The 15,201-nt window shown below is 35.4% G+C and overlaps 1 protein-coding gene across 12 annotated transcripts in view; it reads left to right on the top strand.

Moving 5' to 3' along the window:
* NfI (Nuclear factor I) overlaps positions 1–15,201 on the top strand; it is a 279,859-nt gene that overhangs the window by 138,790 nt on the left and 125,868 nt on the right. The window lies entirely within an intron of this gene.

The raw sequence follows: 15,201 nt of genomic DNA on the forward strand, positions 1-15,201 counted from the left end.
ATCAGAAGAAAACATCATTTGAAATCTGATAAACATCTGACTAAAAAGTTGCATTTAAGAAATTATATTTAAGTTTATATAATTTTATACACCTGAAGATGGTTCTTTTAGAACTGAAACATGTCGTGTAAAAAGTGATATTCTAATGTAAATCGAACATTTCGATAGAGAATATCATTTAATATATTTTAAATATTTAAATGTTAATTATGGTAATATTTTAATATCTAATAGGAATTTTATTGTGATTAGACTGACAAGATTTAAACAAACGTAAAATATTGTTAGTGTCGTAACATTGATCACATAAATTAGTTCTGGAAACTGGAAAATAGAAGTGATTTGTAATACCTAGGAGTACCTGGTAAAACCATCAGAATTGATTTCGAGAAATAATTTGTGAACTGACTCACGATATGGCGTAATACCTTGCAATTGTAAACACAATAATAAATCTTCATGTCTCTTAATATCAGGGAAATTTCTTGTTCAGCTGAGTTGCTATAAAATTTAATAGAAAGAACGACCTTTGTGAACATACGAAGTTACTAACATCTTGTGGATGGCAGTGTTTCGATCTGTCCTGCCGCGTAGTATTTTTGTCCATTGGCCAACGTTTTAGAGGAACGTACTGCCTCTATCTTTACATCGCCGTGAGAATATCAAATGTTCCAAAGGAAATGTCATTGTGTTCCAACTTCTGCAAACAGCTTAAAATTTGGAACGTACTGCCTCTAAGCTCCATAGGTTAAAAACCTTTGGTTGAAATGTTAAAATATATTTTTTTATGTTTTATTTTAAGGAGTTAATCAATGGTAATTGCGTAGATTTGTGGTCGCAAAATCTGAAGCAAAGAGACCACTTGGAAAATCTAAGACTAGATGGTAGGTTAGTTCTACTGTAAAATTCTTTCTTAAAGACGCGGGGTCCTTGAGAGAAATCTGGACTTACCTTGTTAAGAATAGTAATGACGTATAATTGTGAATATGGTAGCGTAACAAATGTTTGGATTTCATAAAAGGCGGGAAACCTCGTGGTTAACTTGACTGTCTGAGCTACTGTTAGCTTCTTAAGGGCTGTACTTCACGGAGTTGGTTCTAGACTGTTAAAAGTATGTGGAGTTAGATCAGTTTTATGAGAGAGCATTCTGTGATATTCTAAAGTAATGCCTATCATTTTTAATAGCCCCTGCTTTAAAACAGTAAAATACAGTGTTTGATACATATTCTTGCCTCAGAGCCATCTTGGATCGGAGAATAATATTTACATTGATCTGTGAAGCAATTTTTTACATTGCATTATAACAAATTTATTGTAGGGAATTTGAGTAAAATAAAAAATATAGCAGTCTTTATTAGACGCCAGTTGTTATAGCTTACTTTTTATGGGATATGGCATCAAAATCACGTAAAAACAAAGACATTAAACCGGTACCACTCTTCAAACCGATGGGACCGAACTTGTCTAATTAATATTTAGAAATCGAGTCCGTACCGCTAAGAGAACACAACACTTCACCATTACAGACATCAGCTAGTTAATGGTTTTTAAGGAAATTATCGCTGTTTACAGTGAGAATCATTGAAATTGTAAGTAGAGAATGAAAATTTACTGATTCTTAAAGCAACTGGTACGAATATATACCATATGGTTTCGAAGTGTTAAACGAAGACCCTGGGTTCAAGTCACCAAGACTGTCATTGCTCTGTTAGCCTTCCAGGTGTTCCTTGTCCCATTGGGGACTCGAGCACTGGATGCTTATTTATAGATGTGAGGCTAAAAAGGGACATCAGACTTAATGTTCTCGGAGCACAAAAATATCTCACCAAAACGTAATAAAAATTTCGCGTGTTCTGGTCTACAATTACGTTTTACAGAAATTGTACACAAAAAGATAGCCTATTCAGTAGTGTTCGGTTTGTGAGTAAATTTAATAAATATTTGCTGTAAAATTCTCTCGGGTGACCAACCGTGCCAGTGTTGGATTAAAAACTACCAATGTTTTTGTCTTCAACTTTGGGTTTTTAACTCGACATTGACAAGGCTGGGCGCCAAAAGTATTTGGTAGCATTTATATTCCGAGGGTGTTTCAAATCTTACCTAAAGAAATATTTGTATAAACGTTTGTTATAGATTTTTAAATGGATTATGTAAACTATTTCATTAATTTAAACTTTCAGTTTCTACCTGTGAATTGCAACCTATATAAGTAATGTCAGATGTCATAGTTTATAAATTTATGCAACAATTTTATGAAGTAATAGGATGGTTGGCGTACTATTATCGTAATTTCTTCAATACTGTTTAATTTAGATACTGAACGTTGCTCTTGAATGATTGCTATTTATTATTTATTTTCGAAAGGTCCATGGTTAGTTTCACGGGACAAATGCCAGCTCGTATTACCTATATTTATTTTGGTTTTACTCAGTGCTTCCTAGCCGTGATACTATAATTTTGTAGCCAATTCCACCACATACCTCGTTTAGAAGCAGTGATACTTTTAGTTTGGGTTTGATTTATTTTCGAGGCCATCTCTGAATCGTGGTTTTTCAGTAATAGGAATTTACGTTACCATGGAAACATATTAACAAGATGTTTGTTAGTATGGTTATATATACCCGTGGATGTACTCAGCGTCAGACTCAGAACAAAATCCATTCTCACTATCGTGAGAATATAAAATCTCACAAGGTGTTTCTTTAACTTAAAACTTGCAGGGGGAGATTCATAAAGACATCATTGCTTCTTGTATTCTTCAGAATTAATTATTTGTAATAAATCTTACATTTGCCGCCATATGTGCATGTAGCCTGCCAAACTACAAAGTGCGGTTAATTAATTAATATTTAATTAATTAATTAATCTTGTCCGTCTAATCACAATTTAAGATTTAAAATTAAGATAGTATAATTTACGTTTTATGTTTATATAGTGATATACGCATTTAGTATGACAGCTATTCATAAGATGATAGAGTTGCGTCATATTTAAAATTTAAAATTAAGATAGTTAATATCTTAATTTTAAATTTTAAATTGATGATTAGACAGACAAGATTAATTAATTAAATATATATTTTCACAATATGACGCAACTCTATCATCTTATGAAAGTGTCGTTAAATAAATTAAGAAGGAACGTGTCATAATTTGTAATAGTTATAATACTGTGTGTAATCGAACGCCAGCGAGTGTAACTTAACACAGCTGATCTTTGCTACTGTAAATCTAAGAACGAACTAAGCCCTGTCACATTTTCAAACGTGAATTTCTTTTAGATATGCATTTTAATGTAGCAAAAGTGAAAGTATTGAAGTTATTCCTAACCGATAATAATTTTTTTAAATGTTAATTGAATCTGAACTGTTATTAAAATAGCAGAAACTTATATACGAATAGATATTTGCGTTAACAGCGTCATATCTCAGCTGTGAGTGATTTTAGCAACACTTCTTAGTATAGACTATAATTAATATGCCATGTGTGATAATACCTGGCCATTACTAGCATTCACACCTCGTAGAACCAACTTTCGCGTTAAGAATGAAATACCGGTTTGCCGTTATTACGTCAGCAACACGAATTTGGACTTAGGAAACCATAAATGTAAACAGATCGTAGATGGATTTGCTTGCAGTGAAAGTGTAGACTTTATAATTATCAAACCTTCATTAAATTTCGTTTTAATCATCAGGTACGTTCAATACGCTTATGTTTCCATGACAAAAAAACTCTACAAGTTACAGGTTAACGTTATAAGTAAGTTAGGCCTAAATATTTTATATAATTTTATCTTATCTACACTGAAAATTTGTCGCCAAATGTAGCCCCTTATTGGTCTGATTATTTTTTAAAACTGACCACTCAGATTAATTTATTGCAGGTAATGTTAAAATATTATTATGTTAGTTTTTATTTAAAAGAATATTATTTAATTATTACAGATTATTTCTGTGGCAATGCATAGGCTAATTTATATTGTTGAATAGTCACTAATAGTACAACAATTAATTGATTTTGTAGCTTAAATGCGTCATGTTTGTGTTGATTAAATATATATTTATTTTCATAGTCTATACACAAACGTTGTAATTAAATGATGTTGTTAAAATTATATAATATTAAAACATTATGTAGTATACAATATTATATTTATACTACATAATGTTTTAATATTATATAATTTTAACATCATTTAATTACAACGTTTGTGTATAGACTATGAAAATAAATATATAATTAATTGATTATGGGACATGTTGAATCTTACGCGAGACGAAAACAAATTGTTATCAGAAGAAGCAGATAACGTGTGACGATATAAACTGTTAATTTAAATGTTATTTCATTATTTGAATAGGTAACGTAATATTGACTCTCAGGCGAAGTAGCAAATTTGGTTGGCAAATTACTAGTCAGTTATAAGAAATGTGAGTGATATTTCTAAGGCTGTTTGCCCCTGTAATTTTGTAGGTTTTTGAACTTAATACTTTGATAAGTTGGTATAGTTGCGTCATATTGTGAAGATATATATTTAATTAATTATTCTTGTCCGTCTATTCACAATTTAAAATTTAAAATTAAGATAATTAAAATATCATGTGATGTTCCTTATCGAAACATTCGATTTACAGTTAGAACATCTTTTTTTCTTACGACATGTTTCGGTTCTTAAATGAACCATCTTCAGGTGTTTATTTTATTTAGTGTTCTGTCTGACGACAGGTCCATATGAACAGGATCCTTCCATCCTTTTCTCGGACTGGGACCTGTTCATATACGTTCTTGGCAGATGATCCAGAAGTGGTTTGCCATTGCCTTCTTCTGTGTGTGAATGGAGTAATTGTTGGGATGCCACGGAGGGAAACTCCGTGTTGCCTAGACCACGGCCTTGCCCAACACAAGTTATAAATTCGGGCACCGCCGGGAATCGAACCCGAGACCCCAGGATTACAAGGCCAGCGTTCTAACCGCTAGACCTGAAGATGGTTCATTTAAGAACCGAAACATGTCGTAAGAAATAAAGATGTTCTAACTGTAAATAGAATGTTTCGATAAGGAACATTACCTGATATTTTAATTATCTTAATTTTAAATTTTAAATTGTGAATAGACGGACAAGAATAATTAATTAAATTAATACTTTGATTGCACGTGAATTTTCAATTAAATATGTTGCAACACACTTTTGTTTAATTAGAACTGATCAAGTGAAGACGAACTTGTAGTCTTAGACGGGCAAAAATATCAAAGATTATTTGGTTCTAAGACGTTTAAGTGGCATTGGTCTGTTTAAGAGGAATTCGCCGGAAAATACTGAATATATTCAGCACAAATGTAATTTAGGATAGGTAAACTCGGCTGGGGGCAGAAACCACGTACCTCCTAGTACAACTTAACACATTTCACACTGTTTTTGGTTATTTAAAATAGTGACTCGTATTAATTTATTAGGTTTTAGTCAAATATCAGTATAAGACTGTATTTAGTACGTGGTGGTTTTAATTCGTCGACGTATTCCTTTTGTGTAGTGTAACACGATTTTCACTTTTTCACGACGGTGATGATAATGTTGATGATTTGGCTTCTCACGCAGTGTACACTCGTCGGTAGGTAGGTGGGTAGATGAAGGTAGGATGTTTCTCCGAAACTTTGGTATATCCACCAACGAGTATACAAGGATTTACAACTCAGAACATCATCCTAACGTAACATATATCTTGATGTCCCAAAGAAAGCGTGCTCTTCTGTGACTAACGTATATTGTAGTAGGGTCTATAGTTATTATTATTTATATCTCAGTAACTAATTTTTTAACTTTTAAAACGTAACATGCCTTGTAGTGTGACACCTAAAGATATCTGACCCGAAACGTCGCTTGCAAACGCTGTAGTCGAATCGGCTATAAACACCGACACAGAGCAGGGTTCAGTACAGGAATAGCGACTGAATTTTCGTGTTTGTTTTATTACGTCATGTCCGGAAGATGGTTTTATAAGTAAATTAAAGATTCAGGTTCGTTTGTTTACTAAACGCTACGGATTTCCTGCTATAATCAGCAACAACCCAGAAGACAGTCATCTTCATATTCACCGACATGAGACCCCGATATCCTGATTTGGTAAACTTTATTAAATCGAAGTGAATAAAATAATCGATATTTAATAATATAACTATTAAGTATATATTAAATCTTGTCTGTCTAATCACAATAAATTCTTATTAAATATTAAAATATTACAATAATTAACATTTTAAATATATAACATCCGTCTAATCACAATAAATTTTTATTAAATATTTAAAATATTAAATGATAAATATTTAAAATGTTAATTATTGTAATATTTTAATATTTAATAAGAATTTATTGTGATTAGAAGGACAAGATTTAATATATACTTATTATATCACAATATGACGCAACTTTACCATCTTATGAATATAACTATTAATGTAAAACATGAAATACGCTCACGTAGAGCGTGTCAAGCATTGAAGGAATGTTTGTCATCGAATCGCTTATGAAACTGCGAATTCTTAACGTGTGAACTGGTCTTCTGAACGCGTTGTTTTACCCTGCAGAAAGAGTACCTGGTGCCCGTTTGATAGTAAGTTGAGTGGCGTAAAGATATTACTCCGTCCGATCTTGGGAATCGAATCCTGTCCTCCAGTTCATAACCAGCCCTTTACTAAGTTATGTGTTCTGAAGATTTCTGTCTTCTGGGTTGTTGCGCTGTGTATTCTGGTCGATGTTAACCAACGTTTCAGAGGTCATACTGCCTCCATCATCAGGGCGATGAGTATGAAGATTTCTGTCTTCTGGGTTGTTGCGCTGTGTGGTCTGGTCGATGTTAACCAACGTTTCAGAGGTCATACTGCCTCCATCATCAGGGCTATGAATCGCCCTGATGACGGAGGCAGTATGACCTCTAAAACGTTGGTTAACATCGACCAGACTACACAGCGCAACAACCCAGAAGACAGAAATCTTCATACTCTGATGACGGAGGCAGTATGACCTCTGAAACTTTGGTAAACATCGACCAGACTACACAGCGCAACAACCCAGAAGACAGAAATCTTCATACTCTGATGACGGAGGCAGTATGACCTCTGAAACGTTGGTAAACATCGACCAGACTACACAGCGCAACAACCCAGAAGACAGAAATCTTCATACTCTGATGACGGAGGCAGTATGACCTCTGAAACGTTGGTAAACATCGACCAGACTACACAGCGCAACAACCCAGAAGACGGATATCTTCATACTCTGATGACGGAGGCAGTATGACCTCTGAAACGTTGGTAAACATCGACCAGACTACACAGCGCAACAACCCAGAAGACAGAAATCTTCATACTCACCGCTGTGAGAACCTCAAGTCTTATGTGTTCTGTCTCAAGTTAGTTACAGCCTATCAAGAACGTCTTAACAAGTGGATGATCGATCGAAACCCGACAAGGTTCAGTGATCAAAGTTTCGCTTTGTTACACTTAAGTATGTTGATGATTAAGTTGTAACGCTAATTAGTGCTGTAATCCTGTTTGGGATTGTCTCCCATGGATCGGATTAAGGCAAAGTTTGGTACCGAATTTACAGAATCAAAGACAGGGCAGTCCTCAAGAGGATTTCATCTGCTTTTCCCATCAGAAAGGTCTTCATGTGATCGTTGAATGGTTTTTGGTTTTGGCTCCCAGTTGATCGGGTCTTTGTGTTATCATATAGGCTCTCCAGTGTAAATTTACTTTCCGTGGAATAATCGAACTAAGAATGAACGCTGCCCCCTGTGTATAATAGCCAGTGTCCGTCACGCTTTCAGACTGGGCGAGTGTGGCGTTCTTGCGATGCGGAGAAAATTTAAAATTTCTGACGGTGGCCACTCTAGTAGCAAGAAAATGGAAACAAGGCGATGGTGGGGCCTACGGAGGTGTCTGTGTTTGGCGGGAATGTGGAATCAGTCGCTGTGAAAATGTTTACATATGTAATTTAGTTTATAACGAAATTGTATAAATATTGGACTTTCAGCGCTATTTGTAATTTTAATTTGATAATTTTACTGGTTAACACAGAAATACCGCCAAGGTGGTCTAGCGGTTAGAACGCTGGCCTTGTAATCCTGGGGTCTCGGGTTCGATTCCCGGCGGTGCCCGAATTTATAACTTGTGTTGGGCAAGGCCGTGGTCTAGGCAACACGGAGTTTTCCTCCGTGGCATCCCAACAATTACTCCATTCACACACAGAAGAAGGCAATGGCAAACCACTTCTGGATCATCTGCCAAGAACGTATATGAACAGGTCCCAGTCCGAGAAAAGGATGGAAGGATCCTGTTCATATGGACCTGTCGTCAGACAGAACACTAAATAAAATAAAAAATAACACAGAAATGGTTAATTTCCGTCAACTTCGACTAGTCATTCTGCGTTAATAAATGTAATAATATACAAGTATTTTTAGAAACTGTGGGCATACAAATCAGTGCTGAAGAGCTTGTTTGTACCTGCAAAAGATAAATTTACCGGAGGATGGAGAAAACTGCATATTTTATACTCTTAAACAACTATTAAGGTGATTAAATCAAATTTGATGAGGTACGTAAAATGCATGCGGAAGATGAGAAAGGCTTACACCGTTTTAATAATATTAAAATTAATTTAAAAGAAGTATGAGTATATCGGTCAGATCGAATTGGGTGGGACAGGACCCAGTGATGGGGTTTTGTGAAAACGGTCATGAACCTTCTGGATCCACTGACCAATTGAGTAATTATGAAGACTTTAGATTATGTTTACACGTTCATAGTGTTAGTCATCAAACTCAATTCTTTTATTTATGGGTATTTTTTAAACAACATTAATTAGTTGTTTTTTGTAATGGTGAAGTGTTTGTTTTCTTTGCGGTACGGACTGATTTATTAAATGTTGCTTAGACGGGATTTGGCTATAAGTCGTATGCGTCTGAGCATTTTGATTTCGAAGCTTTACATTAATTAATTTTGAAGAATTTCGTCTGCGTTATTCTCACAGAAAGGCAAAGTACATAATCAGTGATTATGGACGAGGTGGACTTTCACATAAGAAAGTTTACTGCCCCATAATGTCTCATTTACAGTAACATTAGAAGTTTCTAGTTTAATAAATTTAAGTCCTTTCTTATGATAAACTCCATTTCTTTGAATTACGTCCAATATTCTGATTTCTGCACGAAAAGAAAGTTCAATTACATTATCCCAAAATTAACGTGGCGAATGCAAATGTGACACATATCGAGAGGAACAAATGTTTTTTTGCTAAAACTGATTTTATGTGAAATCTTTGTGTCTTACGGACGATTTGCATAATTTTTGCTCTCCCGTCTACCATTCTCAAGAAACGCCATTTTAAATGTGTATTTCTGAAGATATGTAGTGTTAGTAGTTCGATTCTTCGACTCTGTTCTCGTATTTACTGAAAATCTGAAGACTCTTTCATTAGCAGTTGCTGTAAACTTTCAGCTGGAACACATTTAGCACAAAACTCAGCGAGGGGAAAACGAATCCTACCGAGATGTATTGCTCCAACAGGGTAGAAAGTATTTGTGTGGGTGAAATCAACAAAATCATGTTAAGCACGACGTACATACAGAACAACTTAAAATACAATATTAAAAAATACAATAAAATCTGGAAGAAAACATCATTTGAAATCTGATAAACATCTGACTAAAAAGTTGCATTTAAGAAATTATATTTAAGTTTATATAATTTTATACACCTGAAGATGGTTCTTTTAGAACTGAAACATGTCGTGTAAAAAGTGATATTCTAATGTAAATCGAACATTTCGATAGAGAATATCATTTAATATATTTTAAATATTTAAATGTTAATTATGGTAATCTTTTAATATTTAATAGGAATTTTATTGTGATTAGACTGACAAGATTTAAACAAATATTTATTTTTGTATGTTTAAAAAATCGCAGAATTTGATGTATTTTTAAACAACGATATTTTAATACATTGTCTTGTTTGACGTTACGGTTTGTTAAAGTGGTTTTTTTTCCGATACCAAAGGCTACTTTTTTGTAGCAAATAATAAATCAAGAAGATTGTAATAGTATATGTTTTGAAATATATAATTTGTCGTACGGATTCGTGGGAGATCGTCAAAACTTGCCACGAGCAGTGTAACCGTTCTCAATTCATTCATACATTTCTTTAATTCGTATACAATCGTAAGGATTTGTACGTCCAGCAATCATACGAATTCGCATCCAATATGAACGCAGCTTAATAGTAATTGTGGTGATTCTTTCTGATTTAAACACCGCCTAATCCCGGCATCCCCGGATGGCCTTAGGAATATTTCCGGGGGGGGAAAACTATATAGAATACCTACAGCTTATTCGTTCGTAAAATTATTTAGGAACACTGAATTTAATTCGTTGTGTATGAATGATCAGATTAAATTTTGGAATTTGAACCAGGTATATTCCGAAGGGTGAGCTGTAGTGTGTAGTCTTGGAAGTAGTTAATGTCCAATTGACATCGTTACCACCGTCAAAAGGTCAGATATCAGATGCATTCCTGTGGGTTAAATCTGTATGATCGACGAATCATGAATCTCCTGTGCAGTGGTTTGAACCTTGTGAGTGTAGAAGCTTCAAGGCGTTCTGATATTGGCTCGCCCTGCAAGGGAAATCCTCTCTCTCCGCCGATGTCCCTACCCACTCTGTTAACTGCATTAAACTCTGTTCCATTTGTGCTGTAGTAGAAAAAGGAAGACCATGGTTAGAATATCTCTTAATTAAGTCATAAACCATTTAGAAAACGAGATGATCTTATGGGAGAACGTGTTCCTTAACGCTTTAATCACATATTCTTTGTAAGACTTGAGGTTCTCACAGCGGTGAGTATGAAGATTTCTGTCTTCTGCTTTGTTGCGCCGTGTAGTCTGGTCGATGTTTACCAACGTTTCAGAGGTCATACTGCCTCCGTCATCAGAGTATGAAGATTTCCGTCTTCTGGGTTGTTGCGCTGTGTAGTCTGGTCGATGTTTACCAACGTTTCAGAGATCATACTGCCTCCGTCATCAGGGCGGTGAGTATGAAGATTTCTGTCTTCTGGTTTGTTGCGCTGTGTAGTCTGGTAGAAGTTTACCGACGTTTCAGAGGTCATACTGCCTCCCGCATCAGGGCGATGAATATGAAGATTTCTGTCTTCTGGGTTGTTGCGCTGTGTAGTCTGGTAGAAGTTTACCGACGTTTCAGAGGTCATACTGCCTCCGTCATCAGAGTATGAAGATTTCTGTCTTCTGGGTTGTTGTGCTGTGTAGTCTGGTCGGTGTTAACCAACGTTTCAGAGGTCATACTGCCTCCGTCATCAGAGTATAAAGATTTCCGTCTTCTGGGTTGTTGCGCTGTGTAGTCTGGTCGATGTTTACCAACGTTTCAGAGGTCATACTGCCTCCGTCATCAGGTTAACATCGACCAGACTACACAGCGCAAGAACCCAGAAGACGGAAATCTTCACATATTCTTTGTTTGCGAAACCTTTGTGTGTAATTAATGTTTTCTAAGCGTATAAGAATTTGCCAAACTTTGATTCATCCGTATAATTAGACTTAAAATCGAATGTTATTCTTAAAAATAATATTTAAGATGATGTTAGAACGGTATGTTAGAGACGCAGGGCAGTGTGTTGTCTCTCAGATCATACGACCTCAATTTTGTAATACAGGGTTCGTTTCTTAGATTGTAGGATGTGTAGGATTGCGGTAGGTTAGATATGTTCTGAATAAAATTCGTGTACCCCAGTCATCGGCAGTGTTGCCTTTTGGTTGATGCAGCATTGTCCTTTGATTAATTACCAAAACGGGAAATTTCATTCTTGTTACTGCCTGAATGTCGTTTTGTGTTTTATAAAAGGAGCTGGATTTTGCGTGAAGTTCATTACGTTTTGTCTTGATGTCATTATGGCTCTGTTATGTTAAGGTAACGATTCTCATCGGCTTGATCATTGTGTTCGTAGGTTTGAATCCCGCTAGGAATTGTAATGCTTGTATTTATTTCATCAGATGATGATGTTGCAAACCTCCAGTTCAAAATAACGAAATGAATTATAAAGTTAGGCCCAAAATGTACCTACCAAGTTTAATTCCATATTTCACCTGGACGATAAGGCATATAAATGTCATTCAAATCCCGTTTAAATAAGCATCTCAGGGCTTTTATGTTACGATGTGTTAAATATGAGAATCGGTTTCGGTCCCTGTTGAAGACTTGCCGCTTTTGAACCGAATCGTCCGAAACCGGTTTAGGACACGCGGTTTTTTTATTATTATTATTATTATTTTTATTATTTTTTGGACGAGGTTTGAAATTGTGTGTCTGACTGGTCCAATTTTAACACCAAATTTTGCCTGGAACGTTCATATGATATTTTCTTGGCTTTCGTGTGATTGAATGTACTTTTTGATGATGGATATCCGATGATTGGTACTGTACAAACTCAAAGGAAAACAAGTGGTGAGAGTACTACAGTATGTCAGCATAGTTTTGTCAAATTATAACCACACTTTGTGAAGAAAATGTAGTTTAATCTTGGTAGGTATATTTTGGGCAATTCTGTATGTTAAGTTTATTTGCTTTGAACACATCATAGCATAATATCTACAAGATTCGATCTGTGGCCTATCAAGACACAAAGACACGGATCTTAGTATGGAGACTCGTTTCTAATTAATAAAATCTTCTCGGGAAATCAGCCGCGTTAACTGGTTACCGTAGTAAACAGACGTTTCGGTGACTCACATCAGAACGCTGATGAGGACAGTTGGTTCCGAAACGTCGGTTTACTACGGTAACCTGTTAACGCGGCTGATTGCCAGAGAAGATTTTATTGATTGTACTCGCCGCGAAAGTCTCAAATTCTATATGGTTTCTAATTGGTTGTAGTTATATAAACTCGAATAGACGCACTGCGATTGGTCGCTGAATTAGCACCGATATTTCATTAATGCGTGGCTTTATGTGTGTCGTAATGAAGCCGTAATGTTTTGCGACATTCATTGGTGTGTTCCATTGAGGTCTGATTACATTTGTGGGACTCTAGACTATTCGTAGCCCGCAGAGTGTATTAATTAACGTTTTCCGATATTTGCTTTAGAATGTAAAATGTACGATGTTGAGGGTATAAAGAAATTAAGGAGCCGAGTTTCTCAGACCGTAGTTTGAACCATCGACCCTAAAAGTCGACGTTTCATCGCTGCGTGTTATTTCTCGCATCCTGGTTTATGAATAGTTACATAGAGGTCTCTGGGGCTTCGTATTGCCTAAGAACTGTATTTGTATCCCGAATGCATGTACCGTATGACGTATTTTATCTATTTTAAGACGCTTTATTATTTCGTAATAGGTTTTGAAGAAAAAATCTCTATAATATTGATCCTCAGACGCCATCAAATGTAAGACGCAACTCGATTTAAGAAAATATGAAAACGTTTAAAAAAAATTGTGTATTAAAATTTATGTATTTGACAGCGTCTGTATTATAAGGCGTGTTACAGATTTCAGAACCATAGAAATGTTTTAACATGATTACTCCTTTTACGTGTTAAGATGTATTTAGTAAAATTATCTTTTCTGTTATGTTTATTATTATTTAACATTTACGTAACTTGCATTCATGAGACACTGCAAATAGTCTGAATTAAAAGAATTGACATTAAACAGAAAATTAATTCAGAGATTGAATTTTCTCCTTCTAGAGTTTTTTCGCTACTCAACTTTTTCATTCGAAAATTTCCTTGTCATCGGACGATGAATATCAGACTGCGTCGTTGAGTAACCCGAAATTTAATAACGACTGTGATGAATGTGTATCAGTTTTAAGAGTCTGTTCAATTGCGAATCATTTGAGAAGATTATTATGAATAGGAAATTGGAAAGTATGTCAGAAAAGGCTGAACAGAGTCTGAGGAAAACCACGGAATACTTTGGGTCAGGATAACCGTGTGACTAGGCTGAGATTTAAATTAGTTGAGCTTGTGTGATATACTAAATAGGAACAGTCGAATGATTTTTAACCAGAAATTATAAACACTCTTCTTGATTAAAAATGTCTGTGAGTCTAATTTGCTAACTAACCAAGAGATTGAATATTTGTATGTGTTGATACTGTTAACAGGCGAGAAATTAAGGCGTGCTAGTAATGAACAAGAAATATATTCGATATATGAGCCCTTTATTTTGCAGTTGAACTACGTGAAATGTAAACCACCATCAGAAATCTTAAAATATAAGATTATAATTGAATATTATCACCGAATTAGAAAACTGTGTTGTTTCAGAATATTACGTCATTAATTTATCTACCACTATTGTAATAATTTTGTTTAATTTTCTTTTATTAAGAAGCGAATATAAGTGAACGAGAGAAGACAATGAAAATATGTCTTTGAGTCGAACTGTTGTTGCACACCCACATAGACGAATGTTGCAAAATTTATATTCTGTAACGGGTATGTTAAGTAAGGTAGGTTACTGCCGGCTAAGCCAAGCCTCTGCTGCTAGTCTGTCCCAACAGGTTTTATAGTTTCTGATTCCATTTCCCCCTCTGCTCTGTCTTCGTGACGTGCGATTATTCTTAGGCGAAAGGCCAGACTTAAAAGTGTTGATAACTGTAGGCGAAAGCTGACAATTATCTCTTAACGTATGAATCATAATGAAATTATCAAAATTATTGCATAATTAATAAATACATGGGTATTTTTGTTTATTTATGATAATCCACGTATTAGTGTTACTTAGTCTTGTGTTTTTTAATTGGTGTCCGACATAATCTTCAGACAGAAGATTCGAAAGTTAGAAGATGGCTGTCTTCTGGGTTGTAGCGATGTGTAGTCTGGTAGAAGTTTACCGACGTTTCAGAGGTCATACTGCCTCCGTCATCAGGGCGATGAGTATGAAGATTTCTGTCTTCTGGGTTGTTGCGATGTGTAGTCTGGTAGAAGTTTACCGACGTTTCAGAGGTCATACTGCCTCCGTCATCAGAGTATGAAGATTTCTGTCTTCTGGGTTGTTGCGATGTGTAGTCTGGTAGAAGTTTACCGACGTTTCAGAGGTCATACTGCCTCCGTCATCAGGGCGATGAGTATGAAGATTTCTGTCTTCTGGGTTGTTGCGATGTGTAGTCTGGTAGAAGTTTACCGACG

The sequence above is a fragment of the Zootermopsis nevadensis genome, unplaced genomic scaffold (genome assembly GCF_977971745.1).
Source record: "Zootermopsis nevadensis isolate Lab colony 2312 unplaced genomic scaffold, Znev_1.0 Znev_ptg000023l, whole genome shotgun sequence".
NCBI lineage: Eukaryota > Metazoa > Arthropoda > Insecta > Blattodea > Termopsidae > Zootermopsis > Zootermopsis nevadensis.